Genomic DNA, 20,082 nt, shown 5'->3' on the forward strand with positions numbered 1-20,082 from the left:
GCTACGCGGGAGCTCCACTTCTTTTCTTCATCTTCACGGTACATTCATCCTGCAGCTGCGGAGCCGCTTCCAAGCACCCAGACTCCGCTCTACACCGCCAGTCTTCTCCTGCAAGGGAAAATGAACACAACAGGTTAGAAGCCATATAAATAACGAACGCTTGGTCGCCCCATCGCTCAGCCTAGAGTTCCATTATAAAGGCCAGTTTACCAGCTAATTCAGGAACTCCATCATCCTCTAGGGAATCCCCAGACTCGCTCTATGACTACGATTTGCCATCTTCACACTTATTGGGAAGAGATAAGACATTGCAAGAATTACTATTAATAATCAAGGCAAGAGACATTATAACAAAACCCATCCTAGGAATTTCTGGTTCATTACCTTCGGAATATCAAGATTTTCTGGACGTGTTCCAAAAGGAACAAGCTAACACCCTGCCTCCACACAGAACCTACGACTACCAAATCTATCTGGTCCCAGAGGCACACATTCCCTGCAGCAGAATCTACGCTCTGACTGAGCAAGAAAATCAGCACCTAAGAACATATCTAGTTCAGTACCTAGCTAATGGGTTCATCTGCCCGTCTAGTCTCCAGCCTCCTCAGCTCTCTTCTTCGTGCCAAAGAAGGAAGGGGACCTCAGAACTTGTATAGATTACAGGGCGTTAAACCAGATTACCGTGAAGAATAGATACCCTCTGCCACTCATTCCCGAACTACTTGACCATGTAAAGAATGCTCAAATCTATACAAAATTGGACCTACGAGGGTCTTACCATTTGGTAAGAGTGAAAAAAGGCGACGAATGGAAGACAGTATTCTGAACCAAATACGTTTTTTTTCGAGTACCAGGTCATGCCCTTTGGGTTATGCAATGCACCAGCAGCATTCCAGTTCTTTATGAATGATGTACTCCATGAACTGCTGGACGTCTGTGTCCTTGTCTACATCAACAACACCCTCATCTATTCAGCATCCAAGGAAGATCACGTGGGCCATGTAAGGGCTGTTCTGGAAAAACTCTGTAAGCATCGGCTGTTTGCCAAATTGGAAAAATGTTTTTTCCATGTCACGGAAGTCGAGTTCTTGGGCTTCATGCTTACCCCACGAGGGGTGCACATGGACACTCGTAAGGTGGAAGCTATTCTTCAGTGGCCATCCCCGACATCGACCAAGGGAGTGCAGAGCGTACTCGGGTTTGCCAATTTCTACCAGCGATTCATCCCGGGATTTTCTCAAATCGTTCATCCTATTACTTCTTTACTAAGAAAGAATAAAACGTTTTCTTGGACTCCTGATGCCGAAAAGGCCTTCCAGGAATTTAAATTGGCTTTCACTTCAGCACCCGTTCTTCGGCATCCTCGACCCGATCTGCGCTATGTAGTTGAGACTGATGCCTCCAGTGTGGCCATGGGGGCGGTGTTATCACAAAGGGAGCTGGACACAAGCAGTTACATCCCATAGCATTTGGTTCTTAAAAGTTTACAGCACCAGAAAGGAACAATGCCATAACCGACAAATAATTATTGGCGATCAAAGGAGCCCTTAAAACTTCGAGACACTTCCCGGGGGCTAGACATACTGTCACTGTTATCACGGATCACCGTAATTTGCAATATTTAAAAACTGGCAAAGCCTAATCTTCTCGTCAGCTTTGCTGGGCTCTTTTCTTCAGAGTACGATTTTGTGATTACATATCGACCATGAGTGGGTAGTCCGAAAAAAGCAGACACTCTGTCGTGAATGGGAGAAGACAAAGACGCATTTATACCATCAGAACCAGTACCCATCATTCCGGAAGAGAGAATTCAAAATCAGATCGCAGTAACCGCCTGCTGGGAAGATTTGAAGGTCGACCTCTAGTCTCAAATGGACCAATCCACCCAACAAGAATGGTTAAAGAAGGGAGACCAGTACTCCATCACGGATAATTTACCCTATTTACAGGGGAGACTATACATTAAAGACAAAGAAACTCAAAATAAGATTATAGCAAATTACCACGAGTCCTTAGTGGAGGGACATCCTGGGATTACTAAAACACGAGCCAAAATCAGGAAGAATTATTGGTGTCCAACCTGGAGAATGGACGTGGCCCAATTTATTGCAACCTGCGGAGTTTGTGCACAACAGAAATCCCAAAAGTCAAGTCCCTCAGGATTATTGAGTCCACTGGCTATACCACCAGTCCCTTGGCATACGTTATCTATGGACTTCATTACAGATTTACCTCCCTGCGACGGCTTCAATACAATTTTAGTGGTGGTAGATTTATTCTCCAAGTTGGCACACTTTATTCCACTAAAAGGACTTCCTACTGCTGGAACTCTGGATACTGTATTCCTAGAGCAAGTAGTCAAACTACATAGTTTCCCTTCAGTACTGATTTCTGATCAAGGAACGCAATTTGTCTCAGCCTTCTTGAGGAGTTGTTGCAAGATAGCGCAGATCGATCTTCACCTGTCCACCAGTCACCATCCCCAAACCGATGGTCAAACTGAGAGGACTAATCAGACGTTAGAGCAATACCTGAGATGCATGCTGCAGTAGATAGAAGAATCCAGGAAGGACGTTCTTTGGTTAACTGAATTTGCATACAATAACTCTATCCACACCAGCACTGGACAAACCCCATTCTATGTCATGAATGGTCTGCATCCCCGGACGTCCTCCTTTGACCCGCTTGACAAGCTAGAAATGCCGGCAATCACCTCTCTACATAAGACTATTACTCAAACTCTTAAGGAAGCAACCAAGAATTTAACTAAAGCCAAGGCACAACAAACAAAGTTTGCTGACAGGCATAGAAGGGAAGCTCCACATTACCAAATTGGGGATAAAGTATGGTTGGCTGCCAGAAATATACCATTAAAAGGACCTCGGGTCTTCCGTCCCAGATATCTCGGACCTTATCCCATCAAGGCCATCATCAACCCGGCCGCAGTAAAACTAGATCTACCTGCCAATATGCTAATTCATCCAGTGTTTCACTCTTAAAGCCTGTGAAGCCTGAGACTAGGATCAAAAAACCACTGGTTATCGAAGGAGAACCTGAGTACGAGGTGAAAGACATCCTGGATTCTAAAATAGAACGATCAAAACTGTATTACTTAATCGATTGGGAGGGTTATGGACCTCAAGATCGCCCTTGGGAACCTGTGGAATTTGTCCATGCACCTCGACTAATCAGACAGTTTCACCATAACAACCCCATCAAACCTGGACCAGGGAGAGGAACGCCCGTGAGAGGGGCCTTGTGGGAGAGTGCTAGCATGGCCTTTGGACAAGGGTCCAGGCTTTCCTCACCCACAGGGCCCAAATTGACCCAGTCCTGGTGCCTCTGGCACCAGGCTCATGAACAAAATGTGCTTTGCACACTCTGTGCCTAGGGCACGTGCATCAGGGCCAGGCGTGGCCATAGACCGTCATTGCAAGGCACGTGCAAGAGTCCCTGGGAGGGGCAAGGTGGAGCTACAAGGCGGGGCCAAAGGGAGAGGTCAAGGCCAGCCTATTTATGGCCAACCCACCCACATGCCTCCGCTTCGCGTTATTCTGCTTTCAGCTGTCCTTACCTGTTCTTCATCTCCTTGTGCATCCATTTGATTCCAGCTGATCCATTGCAGAAGACCATCTTACCTGAATCCAGCTACTCCATCGCTGAAGGTGCATCTTACCTTATTCCAGCCGCTCCATCGCTGAAGGCGCACCTTAACTGATTCCAGCCGTTCCATCGTTGTGCGCACATATTGCCAGCATCTCATCGCTATCGGAGTCAGAGCCTTTCCTCACCTGATCCGGTCATCCATCTATGCGAGAGCTCCACTTCTTTTCTTCATCTTCGCGGTACCTTCATCCTGCAGTCGCAGAGACGCTTCCGAGCATCCAGACTCCGCTGTACGCCGCCAGTCTTCTCCTGCAAGGGAAAAAGAACACACCAGTTTAGAAGCCATATAAATAACAAATGCTTGGCCGCGCCATACCTGAGCCTAGAGTTCCATTATAAAGGCCAATTTACCAGCTAATTCGGGAACTCCATCATCCTCTAGGGAATCCCCGGACTTGCTCTACGACTCCGATCTTCCATGTTCACACCTATTGGAAAAAGATAAGACATTGCAAGAATTATTATTAATAATCAATGCAAGAGACATTATAACAAAACAAAGATTAATCATAACCAAAAGACTTACCTTCTAAGTGGATTGGTCGCAGCAGGTTTGGATCACCACTTCCACGGACTAGTGAAGCAATTAGGTCCACTCTGCACGCCCCTGCTACAAGAAGCAGGACGGAGAGTTCAACGTTACAAAAGCACAGGTGAGCTTGCATGGGAAAGCGCATGCGCACTTCATTTTGGCACGAGAGGGTTGAGGGAATTCATGACACCACCACGCCATTCTCATTGCCTCTCATCTTCTCTCAGGGGCAATACCAGCGTCCTGAACAGCAGGTTCAGCAGCAGCCGGGGGAGGGAGCCTATCCAGAGGAGCCAAGCCGAGGAAGGGCTCCAACCGTGCCCCAACGCCCCCGCAGAGACCAGGTGAGCGTAACAACTGATCTAGTTCTTCCCTAGTACCAGTGCAAATAGAAAAAACATCATCAATATAACTGCCACTTTTTCATAAATTGTCTCAAAGGGTTTGTATCATTGAAGACAAACATAGTTTCAAAACTATATACCATATAAGTTTGCGATGTCTAGTGCAAAGGTGGTGCCCATGCTTGTTCCGTGGATCTGTTGGAAAAGCTTGTCTTCAAAAATAAAGTTTTCGGTGAGGACCACTCTGATACATTCAAGGATGAACGGAGTAGGGACTCTACCATCCGGATCAGGTCTAAATATTCTTTCATGACATTGATGCTTGCTGCCTGCGGTATACTAGTGTATAGGGCTTCAACATCGAAGCTCACTAGTATTTACCCTTTTCGGTCCCAATAGTACTGAGCAGATTGATCATTTCGGTGGTATCACGTATAAATTATTTCATTTTGTTGACAAATGGTCGTAAGAAGAAGTCCGCATTTTGAGACAATGGTTCAAGAATGGAACCAATTGCAGAGACAAATCGGTCTACTCAGTGGATGTTTACTGTTTTTATGAACATTAGGAAGGATGTAGAAGGCAGCCAAAGTTGATGTGGTTTATTTAAAAACCTTCTTTCGTCCTCATCGATCTAACCCCCTCGCGCTGCATGGGCTGTGAGACTGCTTATTTCCTCCTGCAGTCTAGATGTAGGGTCAATTGCAAGCACTCTGTAGTGATGGCAGTTGTTCGATCATTTCAAAGATTCTTTTCGATATTATTCTTTATCCCAGAGAACTATCCCTCCACCTTTATATGCTGGCTTAATCAAGAAATCTGGGCTGTGAGTCCAGATGTTTAATGGCTAGCCGGTTTTCTTTTGTCAAATTATCTCTTGTGTAGTTATGTTTCTTCATAGTGTTTTTTACCTCATTGAGTACCTTATTTTCAAAAGCACTAATTTCTAGCAACTGGCGGTGGTGTAAATGTCGAGGGTACTTCAATACTGTCACACTTTTCACACTGTTGGTCTCACTAGTGTTGTCTCCTTGTTATAGAAAAAAGAATTTTAGCCTAAGAACCCTGAAGAAGCGTCTTAACTCCACCTGCATTTGGAAATCATCTGCTTCTTTCATGGGCACATAGCTTAACCCTTTAGTAAGCACCCTCTCTTCGATTGTTGTGAGAGAGTGGTGTGTCAAATTGCCGATTGGGGCTACCATATCTTCATTTGCCGGTCGCTCCACTGCGTGTACCTTCTCTGTAATCTGTTGGAGGTCTCAATCTCCTGGTTCTGCCTCTTCACCCCCCCGTCCACAAAAAAATATTGTGGTGGTGCATTCTGTGCACCCGAGGTCGACGGGTTGTCGTCGCTGACTTGTTCTGATTCACTCCCACTGGTGTTAGTGGAGGTGTCAGAGAATGTTACACATTTTTCCTTTGGCCTATGCGTATTTGAGGACATTTTTAGCCATACCCTTTGTTCTGCTCTTGATAGAAATCCGTTCCCAGATATTGGTCAGATATGGGTATGTCTGCTCATCTTTGTATGTCTCTATCTTTTTTAAATTTCCAGATCTTTTTTAGGGTGAATTGGCAGAACGTTTGTGTTAATTCATTCATCTTCTCTAATAACAATTACACATCTTTAGACACAAGCTCTTCTGCCAGTTTCTTCTCCAGAGCTTCCAACTCTTCACCTTGTTTTTTACTCTCTTCCTCTGCTGTTTCAATGACCAAGATGATCCAGTCACTGCTGCACCTATTACCCACCCCACTGAAATTTAGCTTGAATTTCGGGCTATCTATAAAAATCCCTGGGGATGTTTCGGACTTGGAGCCCCTGTGGGATGACTCCCGCCTTCAGATACTCGAGCATTAATTTCCTGTGCAGTTCGTTGCGGACCAACTTCTTCTTTCTTTTTTTATTATTAAGTCCAGATCATTATCACTAGATTTCATGGGACCTGCACTTGGGTCCTTCTGTAACAATGATGGCAGCTGGATTAAACGTTGAAGTGTTCATCTGTGAAAGAGATGATATTTCTGTTTTCCATCTTTAGTTTTTCTTTGTCTGTTGGTATAAGATGTTCCGTGTTTCTAATCGCATTAATCCAATCTGCTTGTAGGCAGTTTTTCTTGTTTTAGTATTATTATTATATCTTATATCTTTTATTAAAACAAAAAGACCTAACAACCAAGGGTTGTCTAAACTCATGTATCCAACAGGTCAAACCTACATTTTGATATAATAGGGTGAGTGCAGAAATATATATATATAAAGGAATCCCAGAGCACCTCCTTCTGCTGTATTTCACAATTTATAGACCCAATTTAGCTGAACTGTTGACACTCCTAACAACGGGCAAAAACCAGACCTTAAAACTATTAATTGGGGGCAACTCACATAAGAGTTTCTGGCTCAGCAGAGTTTTTGCAAAAACTACATACATTCGCACTAGCAGCAATTAGATGCCATTTAGCTAGGACCTCTTTTGAGTGCCAAATATTTAATCTGAATCTGATAAATAGATTGTGATATTTCGTGCATGGGAATTTACGCACATATGATTCTGATACTTGTGTTTTTTTATCTAGCGAGGTATAAACCTCAAGATTTTTCCAGTCTAGACACTCAGCCCGTGTATTAATCCAATCCCATTCCCAGATCATCTTCTTTGCTTTATTTGGATTGTGCACAAGTATGTCGTCAGAAACATCAGCTGCAGCCAAAAACTCTTGGACCTTCGTCCACCATATGCTCATATTTTTGTGAGTTGTTGATTTTTTTGTGTGTTTTTGGCCAATACATCCAACAACGAATTATGTTTAGAAATCGTAATACATTTCCTATACAGACTACACATTTTCCACATATACATGGCATATAATGAAATTAAGCCCAGTTCAAACCTTACTATGCAGATAGAAACACTTTTGGGTAGCTTTAACAGTTTTTCCAAAAGGATCCTTCAATTGTAGCCAAGAAGACATGGTCACCCCAGCTGCGTGTTTCGGCACCATAGATTGTAGACGGTACAGCTTTTTGTCTATAAAAAGTCAAGATAGGGAGCAAAGAAAATCTACCATATCTACGATGACGCCTGCGCGGCAGCAGTTCTCATCTTTTTGCAAATGTCAGAATAGTAAGGAGCATCCGAGATTGGATCGTTAACAATAAGCCCCAAATATTTATATTCTCGAACCAATTCCAAAGGTTTTTGTTGTAAAGTCCACCACAAGTATTATTTTTGATTTTATGAGTCGTGGAAAAAATGATGATTGCGCAAGCTTGATAATCAATTCATTTGTGTGAGCATAAGTGTCCAATGCATTCAGTAAAACCTGCAAACCCAGTGGCATTTTAGACAAAAGAACTAAATCGTCGGCATAAAAGAGTCAGGGGATTGCATGCTTTTCTAAATGAGGGGAATCGGAGATGACAGTAGAGAAACATTGACTAATGTCCGAAATTAAAAAGTTAAAGACGAAGCCAATAAACAACCCTGTTTGCGGCCTCTTGATGTTTTTATTGAGCTTGATAATCTGCCATCTAACAAGAATCTAATTTGGACCGATGTATTCGAATGAAAATCTCGTATCCAATGTTGGAGGTGGCAAGGGCAGTTAACTTTAGACAACGCTTTTTGAAAGTCAATGAAGGTAGCATAATGAGGTTGTTGTTTCTGCCTTTCCTGGTGTTTAATAGCATGCAGAGTATGTAAATTGATGCACGTCCCCAACCCCGGCATAAATCCGGATTGAAAAGGGTAATGAATGTTGTTTTCTTACGCCCAAATAGCAAATTCTCTCAGTATAAGGCGTGCAAAAAGTTTGCCCGGCACGTCCAAGAGCGCCACAGGTTGATAATTTGTAGGGCATTGGCGATCACCCTCCTTGCAAATCGGCACAATGACCGATTTCTGCCTTGTAGGGGGGATACGCCGACAATGAATAACCTGAGAAAATATAACAAATAAGATTCTAGCCCAGACTACCGGGTGGGATTTCAACGCTATTAGATAACCCATCCGGGCCGTAGCTCTCGAGTGGGATAGCTTTGAAATGTGTAGAATTAGCTCTTCTTCATGTAGATTGATCTCAGAATCATATTTAATGGTGCTACACAGAGGATATTGCACTCAAGGGGTGGCTGCATAAAGAGAATTATAGTATTGGATCCATACTGTCTCTGCACTGCATTTATCTGCATTGGAATTTAGATGTTTGTAACATTGTTTGAACATTGGTTAATACTCACATCAGATGAAGATCTTCAACATTATCTCAACAAAAATCCATGTATAGCCTATTGGAAAGCCAAAAATCTCAAAAACCTGCTTTGTCCATCACACTTTCAACAGTACAAACCACAAAAAGGACTACAACAACTTTGGAACAAGTCAACTCTCAAAGGCAACTACAAATGTGGATCTTGTTCAGTTTGTGTCTCCTCGGAAAATTCCAAAACATTGCTACAATTGCCAAATGGGAAAATTCACAAAATTCAAGATTTCAGCAATTTTTATTCGAAATTTGTCGTATATGGCATCAAATGCATTTGCCAAAAACTACATATAGGCAGTACGATTCGCCATCTAAAAACCCGAATTACAGAACACTTCAGAATTTTAAGAAACAAAGACATAAGGTATCCTCTTGTTTACCACTTTTTCCAGGAACATATCAACGAGGACTTTAATCAAATACAATTCTGTCGTATTGAGAAAATAGCCAAGCCGCCAAGAGGAGGCAATAGAAAAAAACAGCTGAGGCAAATTGAGGCCAAATGGATTTTTCTGATGGACTCTTGCGTCACAGGACTCAATTCAGACACAGAATTGATCAATTTATTGTAAAAGACATGTATAAATTGCAAAATCCCTTCATAGTAATGTATTTAAAAAAAAAGTTGTATCCTTTCCTGCTTTACATTTCTTAAACATTTAAACATATCCTTTAACATTGCACTGTTTATTTGTAAAAAGGTAATTAGGCAAAAACGTCAACAGTCATCTACATGTCATCACCTTAAGGCAACCACAAGCGCAAACAAGAATGTCTAGCTCTGTGATTGATTACAAGGCACCCTTATTTCTACTTAATATGGTAAATCAGTTATAAGGTTAAACAAAGTCAGTTCTTTCTTTTTCGTCTTTGCCCATCAATGCATTTCATATACATAACTTTCTAGCCACTTGGAAATAGGACATCTTAACTTCTCATGTATAATAATTACACAAAAATAAAAAGTTGCCATCTTTTACATTGTGACAACAAACGATTAATCATCAGATTTATAAACAAACAGATTTCGAAACACAAAAACCTGATCCAAAATGGCACAGTTACGCGATCCTCAAAGAGTATGTGATAACGTCATTATTACGCTCACCTGGTCTCTGTGGAGGCATTGGGGCATGGTTGCAGCCCTCCCTGAACTTGAATCACCCCTTTCAGGCTTCTCCCTCAGTAGAAAATCTGTGAGCGGTGGTAAATGGTGAAACTGCTCCTGCGCGGAGATAGGAGTGTGTGAGTGTGACAATCTGTGATTGTTGTACCTCCAAAACCCTTCACCCCAAAGTACGGTTTCTGTGAGCATATGCCGGTCCATAAAGCTCACCTGTGAATTATGGAAGATAAGCTCTCCATCCTGTTATTTCTGGTAGGGGCGCGTCGAATGGGATCTAGTTCCTTCATTGATCCCTGATGAGGATTAGTCCAGTCCAGCTGCGACTATGCTTCTCCTTATGATTGGTAAGTCTTTCTTGAGCTCTTGTGTTGCTGTTTGTTCTGTTTAGTGTCTTTATATGTTGCTCCTATTTATGCCCGCAATAATGTATCTCTTCTGTTTTCTTCCCTTAGATGGAAATGCGGCCTCGATGCAGCTGTGAGACGCGAGACGTGGCCGGATGGAAGATGGATGCTACCACAATGTTCGACAGCAGGTTAGTGATGGTTTAAGGAAAAGCGCCAAGTATGGCAAAGCGCACCCTTAAACTGACTTTTTTTTTATGTCTAACCTTGTCTTCTGTTTTTCCTTGAAGGCGCTGCTGTCGACGATGGAGCGTGTCGTGCTGCGGTGCCAAGATGAAGATTTCGGCATTCCAGGAAGTGTAAAGATGAATACTTGGTTCGCCGAAGAGATGTACAGGTAAGAACAGCTTCCCCCAGTTGGTAAGTATGCTGGCAGGAAGCAGGATGTCCAGGAAGCAGGATCTTCAAAGGTAAGTCTGACCTCAGGTGACGGTGAGCGTTACGCTGCTTACAAGTACAGAATAACGCAAAGCGTCTGTATTGAGGATCGGGGCAGCTTATACAGCTGAGATCATGGGCACGCCCATTAGTGCCGGCTTACCAGCTACACCCTGCTACTCTTAGAGAGTGAGCATGTTTGAAGGCAATCCATTAGCAGCCACACCCAAGAATACACTTTGGGCTGCTTAATGGATGAAATGTTCACGTTTAATGCATCCTGCTTAATGGATGGAATGTTCAAAGTTAATGCATCTGAAGTGTTATGTCCGTAATAAAAGCTTTTTGGTGTTAAATGGATGTTCTTGTTTACTTTTGTTCATGGCGCCAGGACAGTGTCCACCCAGGTCTCCTGTACATGCGACCCCTGTATGACTGTGCCCCTGACTTCATGACCATGACAGCACTCCCCCTCAAGGCCCCTCTCAAGGGTGGTTCTCCTCCCGGTCCTGGTTTGGTGGGATTATTGCAATGGAACGGTCTGATTAAACGCAGAGGATGGACGTGTTCACTTGGTTCCCAAGTTCAGTCTTTAGGTCCGTAACCTTTCCAGTCAATTAGGTTATACAATTTTGATCGAACCAACTTGGAGTTCAGGATGGATTTGACTTCTATTACTTCAGGCTCTGGCGGAGAACCAAGCTGTGCATTGGACTTCATTGGTTTGAGGAGAGAGACATGAAATACGTGGGGAATTTTCATGTGAGATGGTAACTCCAATTTCATGGCGATGGGATTGATTATGGATTTTATAGTATAGGGGCCCAGGTATCTTGGGCAGAAAAGTTCTTGGCCCCATCAGGGGAATATATTTGGATGCTAACCACACCTTTTCTCCAATCTGGTAGGCGGGAGATTCCTTCCGATGTCGATCAGCAAACAGTTTTTGTCTTTCCTAGGCCTTGGTCAGATGCTCTGTTGCCTCCTTAAGACCCTGAGTGATGGTTTTATGCAAGTTATTTATGGCTGGCATTTCCAGGGTATCGGGTGGATCAAATACTGATGTCCTCGGATGTCTTCCGTGCACAGTGTAGAATGGAGTTTGCCCTGTGCTTGTGTGAACCGAGTTGTTGTATGCATAATCAGCTATCCAGAGTATATTTTTCCAAGAATCCTCGGACTGTTGCAACATACACCTGAGATATTGCTCTAAAGTTTGGTTGGTTCGTTCAGTTTGCCCATCAGTTTGAGGGTGATGGCTTGTGGACAACCGGAGATCGATTTTTGGCAATCCTACAACACTTTCTCCAAAAGGCAGAAACAAATTGCGTTCCGCAATCAGATACTAATATTGATGGAAATCCATGCAACAATTTGCTCTAGGAACACAGAAGCGAGAGTTGACGCAGTTGGGAGTACCTTCAGAGGGATGAAATGGGCCATTTTGGGAAATAAATCCATGACTAATATGGTGTTGTATCCATTGCAGGGTCGAAGATCCATGATGAAGTCCATCGACAGGGTATGCCAAGGTGCTGGCGGTACTGTTATGGGATGTAGTAAGCCAGCGGGGTTCTTTTTCTGAGACTTGTGTTGTGCACAGGCACCGCAGGTTTCAATAAATTGGGCGATGTCTTTTTGCCAAGTTGGCCACCAGTAGTTTTGTTTTACCTTAGCCTGGGTTTTGGCTATTCCTGGGTGTCCTTTCACGAATGAATCGTGGTAATTTGTGATGATTTGCTTTTGCAGTTCTTGGTCTTGGACATATAATCGTCCTTGAAAATACGTTAGATTGTCTTCAATGGTGTACTGGTCACCTTGCCATTCCTGTTGTGTTGATTGATCGATCAGGGATTGCAAACTGGCTCTTTGGTCATCCACACGCGTGGTGGCAGCTATTCTGGTTTGAATCCTTTCCTCAGGAATTATGGCCACGCGGTCGGATGCTGTAAAAGCCTCTTTTTCTTCACTCATGCGTGATAGAGCGTCTGCTTTCCCATTGCGTACTCCAGGTCTATAAGTAATAATAAAATCGTATTCCATGAAAAAGAGAGCCCAACGAAGGTGATGCGAGGATTGTCCTTTGGCGGTTTTCAAGTATTGCAAGTTACGGTGGTCCGTGATGACAGTGACCGTATGTCTCGCCCTGTCATGGCCACCAACCCAGGGCCAACACTTTCATCCTCTAAAGGGTCCAAATGGACCCTGTCCTGGTGCCTTTGGCGCCAGGCTCATAAGAAAGTGTGCTTGGCACACTTTGAATCCAAGGCACGTGCACTCAGGCTGGGCGTGACCATTAGAAGGCATTGGCAGGCACGTGCAGAAGTCTATGGGAGTGGTGATGTGGGGCCACAAGGCGGGGCTAAAGGGGAGTGGCTGGAGCCAGGCTATTTAAGCCAGCCCCACCCACATGTAGAGGCTTTGCGTTAATCTGCCATGGGCAGCATAGCGCACACCGCCGTCTGCAGCTCTTACCTGCTTCCAGCTCTGCACGCTGGATTGGATATCATCTGTAACGCGCGCATCTTACCTGAATCCAGCCATATCATCACTCACAGCACCGCGCACACCTTGCCTGAATCCAGCCATACCATCGCTCACAGCACAGCGCGCATCTCATCTGAATCCAGCCATACCATTGCTCTCAATGCTGCGCGCACCTTACCTGAATCCAGCCATACCATCGCTCTCAGCACCGCGCGCATCTCATCTGAATCCAGCCATACCATCGCTCTCAACGCAGTGCGCCCCTTACCTGTTCCTGCAAATCCATCGCCTGTAGCTCATCTCGTCCTCACTTGTCCGAGCGCGCCTACGCGGGAGTCTTCTTTTCATCCAGGATCTTCAGGGATCTTCCATCTACCAGCCGCTGACAGGTTTTCGGACCACCGCTCTCCACCAGTCGACACCAGATTATCCCTGCAAGAGAAAAGGAACGCACAAGGTTAGAAACTGCATTAACACTTAACGCTTGGCCGCATAATATCTAAGACTTGCGTTTTACCTAAAAGCCCAACTTACCCACCAGTGGGGCCGCTCCATCACCCTTCTGGCACCGTGCAGGCTCATTCCCAGCACCGCGACTCTGCGGTGCCATCTTCACATCTATTGGGAATAGGAAAGACATTATTAGAATTACGAGCCAGAGCCGTTGGAAAAGACATCGCAAAAACCTACGAACAATAATCATTATTACGAACACTTACCTCAAAACGGGGATTGGTCGCAGCCGGTCTGGGCCATCATGTACACGGACCAGTGAAGCAACTAGGTCTATCTACAGCCCCCCTGCTGAAAAGAAGCAGGACGAAGAGCTCATCTTTACTAAACAGGTGAGAGTTTATGGGGAAACGCATGCTTCTCTCATTCTGGCAAGAGGAGTTTGAGGGGGATCACAATCCAACCGCTGTATTTTCACTGCCTCTCACCTTCTCCCAAGGGCTTTGCCAGTGACCAGAGCAGTCCACCCTACAGCAGCTGAGGGTAGAACCAGATCCAGGGGAGTCAACTCCAGGGAGGGTCCCAACCGTGCCCCAACGCCCCAGCGGAGATCAGGTGAGCGTAACACACCCCAAGAAGGTAATTTCTCCAGGCCTTGAATGCTGCGTTAATGGCCAGTAATTCCTTATCTGTGATTGCGTAGTGCAACTCGGGGGGCTGAACATTTGCGGGACCAGAATGCGACGGGTGTAGTAGTCCTGTTTCAGGGTCTCGTTGTGACAATACTGCTCCCATGGCTATTTTTGAAGCATCTGTCTCAACTATGTAAGGTAGGTGTGGTCGTGGGTGTCGAAGGACTGGTGCTTTAGTGAATGCTAGTTTCAACTTCTGGAAGGCTTCTTCAGCTTCTGTCGACCAATGGAACTTTTGATTTTTCTTTAACAAGGAGGTAATTGGATGTACAATTTGTGAAAACACAGATATAAACCGACTGTAAAAGTTGGCGAATCTTAGCACGCTTTGCACTCCTTTCGTGGATGTTGGTGAGGGCCATTGGAGGACTGCATCCACCTTTCGTGTATACATATGTACGCCTTGTGGTGCGAGCATGAAACCGAGAAACTCAACCTCGGTTACATGGAAAACATTTTTTTTCCAACTTGGCATACAATTGGTGTTGTCGAAGCTTCTCTAAGACTGCCCGGACATGGCCTACAGGTTCTTCCATGGAATTTGAGTAGATAAGAATGTCGTCAATGTAAACAAGAGTGCAAACGTCAAGTAGTTCACGGAGTACATCATTCATAAAGAATTGGAATACCGCTGCGGCATTGCATAGCCCAAAGGGCATGACCTGATATTCAAAGAGGACGTACTTCGTGCGGAAGGCAGTTTTCCACTTGTCTCCCTCTTTTACTCTTACAAGATGGTATGCTCCTCTTAAATCCAGTTTTGTGTAGATTTGAGCATGTTTCACTTGGTCCAGGAGCTCTGATATAAGTGGTAAAGGATATCGATTTTTAAAAAAAATATTTTTTACTACTGTGATCTGATTGATGGCTCTATAGTCGATGCAAGTTCTTAAGTACCCCTCCTTTTTAGGCATGAAGAATAAGGGCGAGGAGGCAGGTGACTTCGACGGGCGAATGAAACCGTTTGCCAGGTACTGATCCAGGTAAGTTCTAAGATGCTGATTTTCCTGTTCTGTCAGAACGTAAATTCGGCTGCAAGGGATCTGGGCTCCAGGTACAAGATCTATTTGACAATCGTAGGGTCTGTGCGGGTGCAGAACGTTGGCTTGCTCTTTTTTGAAGACATCCTGGTAATCTTGGTATTCAAGCGGTAAGGAGCTGATGAGGCCCAACACGATTCCTTTCTTCGGTTTCAGATTGGTGTCATCTTTTTTGTAACATGTGTCGGCACAAGCATAAGGAAATGTCAGAACTCGTTTTCGCCAGTCGATCCTAGGATTGTGGGTCTGCAGCCAGGGCATTCCCAATATCATCTGGAACTGAGGAGCACCGATGAGATCGAAAGTAATGTCCTCTTGATGCCTGTCCTGAAACAGAAGCTTGACTTTCTCTGTGTATTGTGTCACAGGGCCAGATGATAGCTGAGAACTAGCCACAGCAGGGACGTTTTCTGAGTTCTGCTTCTGTCGGAGAGGAAGGCCTATTCAGAGAGCCAAATCTTGGTCAATGTAGTTACCCACAGCTCAACAATCAATATATGCCTCCAAGGCATGTATTTTTTAAGGTTGCTTGTGATTCACCAAAAGCACTGGAAGGACTAGATGCGAGGTCTGTACGGATTCCTTTTTCATGCTCGACAAGCGGACCCCTACACTTGCCGGGGATTGGCGTTTCCCGAGTTCTGTTCTTCTTCATCAGTTTTGTCTGTTGCCCCAAACTTTTTCTTGGGTGGTTTTACCGGGCACTCACAGAGGAAGTGACCTGCTTGTCCACAATATAAGCAAAGATGATGTTTTCTTCTTTTTTCCCTTTCTGCTTTGGTAGGGGGACTTCGTAATCCACCAATTTGCATTGGCTCAGACTGTTCATGTGGTTTAGTCTGATTCTCACGAAGTCGTAAGTAAACTGACCATCCCTCTGATCTTGCTCGATCCATTTTCCGATTCTGCAACCTATGATCGAGTTGCAGCGTCAGGTTTATGTAGTCCGCACACCTCTCAGGGGGATTCACCACTTGCGCCAACACATCCTTAAGTTCTCCACGTAGCCCTCGGTAAAAGAGTATAGTCCTCTTCTCTTCTGGCCAGTTGTTCTGGGCTATGAGATGATTGAAGGTTGCAATATAGGTTAATCGATCTTGACTCCCTTGTCTGAGTGACAACAACTCGTTGTCCAGAGCTTGTCCTTGAGTATGACGGGCAAACAATTTCTCCATCTCATGTTGGAAATTCCCAAAGTTCCGGAGTAAAGGGTCATCTTGATTTACCAAAGGTATAGACCAGTCTGCCGCACTACCTTATAAATACGAGAGTACAAATGCCACTTTGGCTTGGTCATTAGGAAAGGCTACTGGTCTGCACAAGAAATGAAGGCGACATTGGTTCATAAATACAGCCAACTTGTTTGGGTCGCCGATGAAGCGTTCGGGAGGGGCTAGAGGCACTGCTCCTGGAAGAACCACCTGAACCCCTGTTGATTGTTGTGGTGTGGAAGAATGAGAAGAATGGGTCCCTCCAGGCAGTGGAACCTGTCCTGCTTGTGCTTGTAGCATTTGTCTTGCTAATTCGTCAGTTCTTTCTCGAGTTACAATAAGATCCCTCCATAATGCATTGGTTTCCTGCCTTGAAGCATGTACTTCAGCCCGTAATTTCCCTAGTAAGAGGGCTAACTGATCTGTTTCTGAAGTTTCCATAACGCCCAGGCAGAGAATATTAGAGGCTTTGTGTTCTGTTATGCTCACCTGGTCTCTGCGGAGGCGTTGGGGCACGGTTGCAGCCCTCCCTGAACTTGAATCACCCCTTTCAGGCCTCTCCCTCAGTAGAAAAGCTCTGAGCAGTGGTACGTGGTGATACTGCTCTTGCATGGAGATAATAGTGTGTGAGTGCGCCAATCTGTGATTGTTGTACCTCTTGAACCCTTCACCCCAAAGTACAGTTTCAGTGAGCATACGCCGGCCCATAAAGCTCACCTGTGAATTATGGAAGATAAGCTCTCCGTCCTGCTACTTCTGGCAGGGGCGCATCGAATGGGATCTAGTTCCTTCACTGATCCCTGATAAGGATAAGTCCACTCCAGCTGCGACTATGCTTCTCCTTATGATTGGTAAGTCTTTCTTGAGCTCTTCTGATGCTGTTTGTTCTGTTTAATGTCTTTATATGTTGCTCCTATTTATGACCGCAATAATGTCTCTCTTCTGTTTTCTTCCCTTGGATGGAAATGCGGGCTCAATGCAGCTGTGAGACGCGAGATGCGGCCGGATGGAAGATGAATGCTACCGCAATGTTCGACAGCAGGTAAGTGATGGTTTAAGGAAAAGCGCGAAGTATGGCGAAGCGCAACCTTAAACTGACTGTTTTTTCGATGTCTAACCTTGTCTTCTGTTTTTCCTGGCAGGCGCTGCTGTCGACGATGGAGCATGTCGTGCTGCAGCACCAAGATGAAGATTTTGGTATTCCGGAAAGTGTAAAGATGAATACTTGGTTCGCCGAAGAGATGTACAGGTAAGAACAGCTTCCCCCAGTTGGTAAGTATGCTGGCAGAAAGCAGGATGTCCAGGAAGCAGGCACTTCAAAGGTAAGTCTGACCTCAGGCGACAGCGACGGTGAGCGTTATGCTGCTTGCAAGCGCAGAATAACACGAAGCATCTGTCTTGAGGATCGGGGCAGCTTATATAGCTGAGATCGTGGGCACGCCCATTAGGGTTGGCTTACCAGCCACACCCTGCCACTCCTAGAGAGTGAGCACGTGCGAAGGCAATCCATTAGCAGCCACACCCAAGAATACACTTGGGGCTGCTTAATGGATGGAATGTTCAAGGTTGATGCATCCTGCTTAATGGATGGAATGTTCAAGGTTAATGCATCTGAAGTGCTATGTCCATAATAAGCATTTTTGGTGTTAAATGGATGTTCTTGTTTACTTTTGTTCATGAGCCTGTAGTGTCCACCCAGGTCTACTGTGCATGCGACCCCTGCATGCCTTTGCCCCTGACTTCATGGACAGTCATTACGTCGCAAAAAGACGTAGCACGTTATCACGCAACATTAAATATGCAGCCATTTTGAAAATGAACACGCAAACAGCCGTGGTTATCAGGCCAGCAAGTTAATTTGGAATTAACTCGTTTTTTCCAGTTGAGAATCAAGCACTAATCATTAAGGTAAGACTTAGATTCTCAGGACACAGAGGCAAGTGCTACTTTTATGGACATTGCTATGGTCAACAAACCTTTGATATAGCACAATTGCTCTTTCCCATTTTTTCCAAACAGAAAGAGGAGAAACCTTCCTACTACAAATTAAGGGATAGAATTACTCCCATAGAAAAATCAACGGTTTTCCCTCATAGAAATTGAATTCAAGTCTAAATGACAGAAAAATTGCAACAATTATATATATTTCAAACAACAACAATAAGTAAGAAAAGTGAGTATTATACCCTGTAATCAACACCCTAAGTACCCACAATGCATGTTGCTTTAACACAATGCTAGCCTCTTCCAAAGAGTAAATTGAAAAGTATTGTTAATGAAAATTTAACATTTACTTAGCTAAGATTCCGTCCTCTAACAAGAACTAATTAGTATCTGTTGATGTACAATTTCAACCTTTCCTTTTACAAAAAATGATGCACAATTTCAAACCTTTTCTTTTACAAAAATGATTTCACTAAGGATGTTTTACATTATGTATTTCATTTTCAGTCAACCCACATGCCCAATGCTTCCTCCTGAAGAACCAAATTAATTAATTTGGAGAAACACTTGTCTAGGGTTGCTCAAACTTAATGTACACGAATTGCAGTACCTCAACTCGAGGTCTACACTAATTGCAGTACCTCAATTCAAGGTCTCTTCAATTTATTTTGATGTGAATCAACAATTAATACAGTTCTTTGGAAAAAATTAAAAGCACATCTTTTCTACTGTCTACAAGCTCAAGTCTCTTTTCTTGAATTTGAATGAATTTCATATTGAATGGAGGGCGCATAAAATGCATAGGTGACTTCATCCTACTTGGTAACTTCTTTTACACTGGACAGCCTCAGTGAGTAAGCACCTATTACTGCAGCCCCAAAATCTATTGAGTATCTACAAACGGCTGTAATCGAGTACTCGTCTTAAGGTTGTATTTAGGCTGTAATATCCAGTTTTTGACTATTGGAGATGGTCAACTAGGGACCATAATAACTAGCCATGGTTGTCTTGTCTGACCTAGGATGAGACCATGTCAGTTCAAGAATATGATGGTCGCTTACAGATTGAACCACAACTTTGAAACCCACCATAATGGCAAATACATTTCGATCTACATACATGTAGTCTATCGGGGCAGTTTGGCTCCCTCTTTGCCATGTATGATTAGGTGGATTATCCTCTTTACTAGCACCGTTTGTCATAAGGAAGTTTCTTTCTTGCATCATACACATCCAACGGTGTGCTGCATCTGACAATTTCGACCCTTGTTGTGGAAAACAGTTAATGTTTTAATCTCCAGCAACAATCGTATATGTCAATTGATGAGTCAGTGGAAATGAGATGAAGCACAAATTCCAAGTCCTCCATGAACTGGTCATTACTGATGGCTGCGTGGTTCCAATATGCATTGACGCAAGCAATAGTGAAAGAATTAGATCTAATATTAACTAATTGCAAGTATGAATTAGGAGACGCCCATGCTTGTAAACAAAGTCCTGAGGAGAACTTAATAGCCACCAAAAGTCCAGGCATTGA

This window comes from Ambystoma mexicanum, chromosome 11, assembly GCF_040938575.1.
Source record: "Ambystoma mexicanum isolate Mex_15411 chromosome 11, UKY_AmexF1_1, whole genome shotgun sequence".
Lineage (NCBI taxonomy): Eukaryota > Metazoa > Chordata > Amphibia > Caudata > Ambystomatidae > Ambystoma > Ambystoma mexicanum.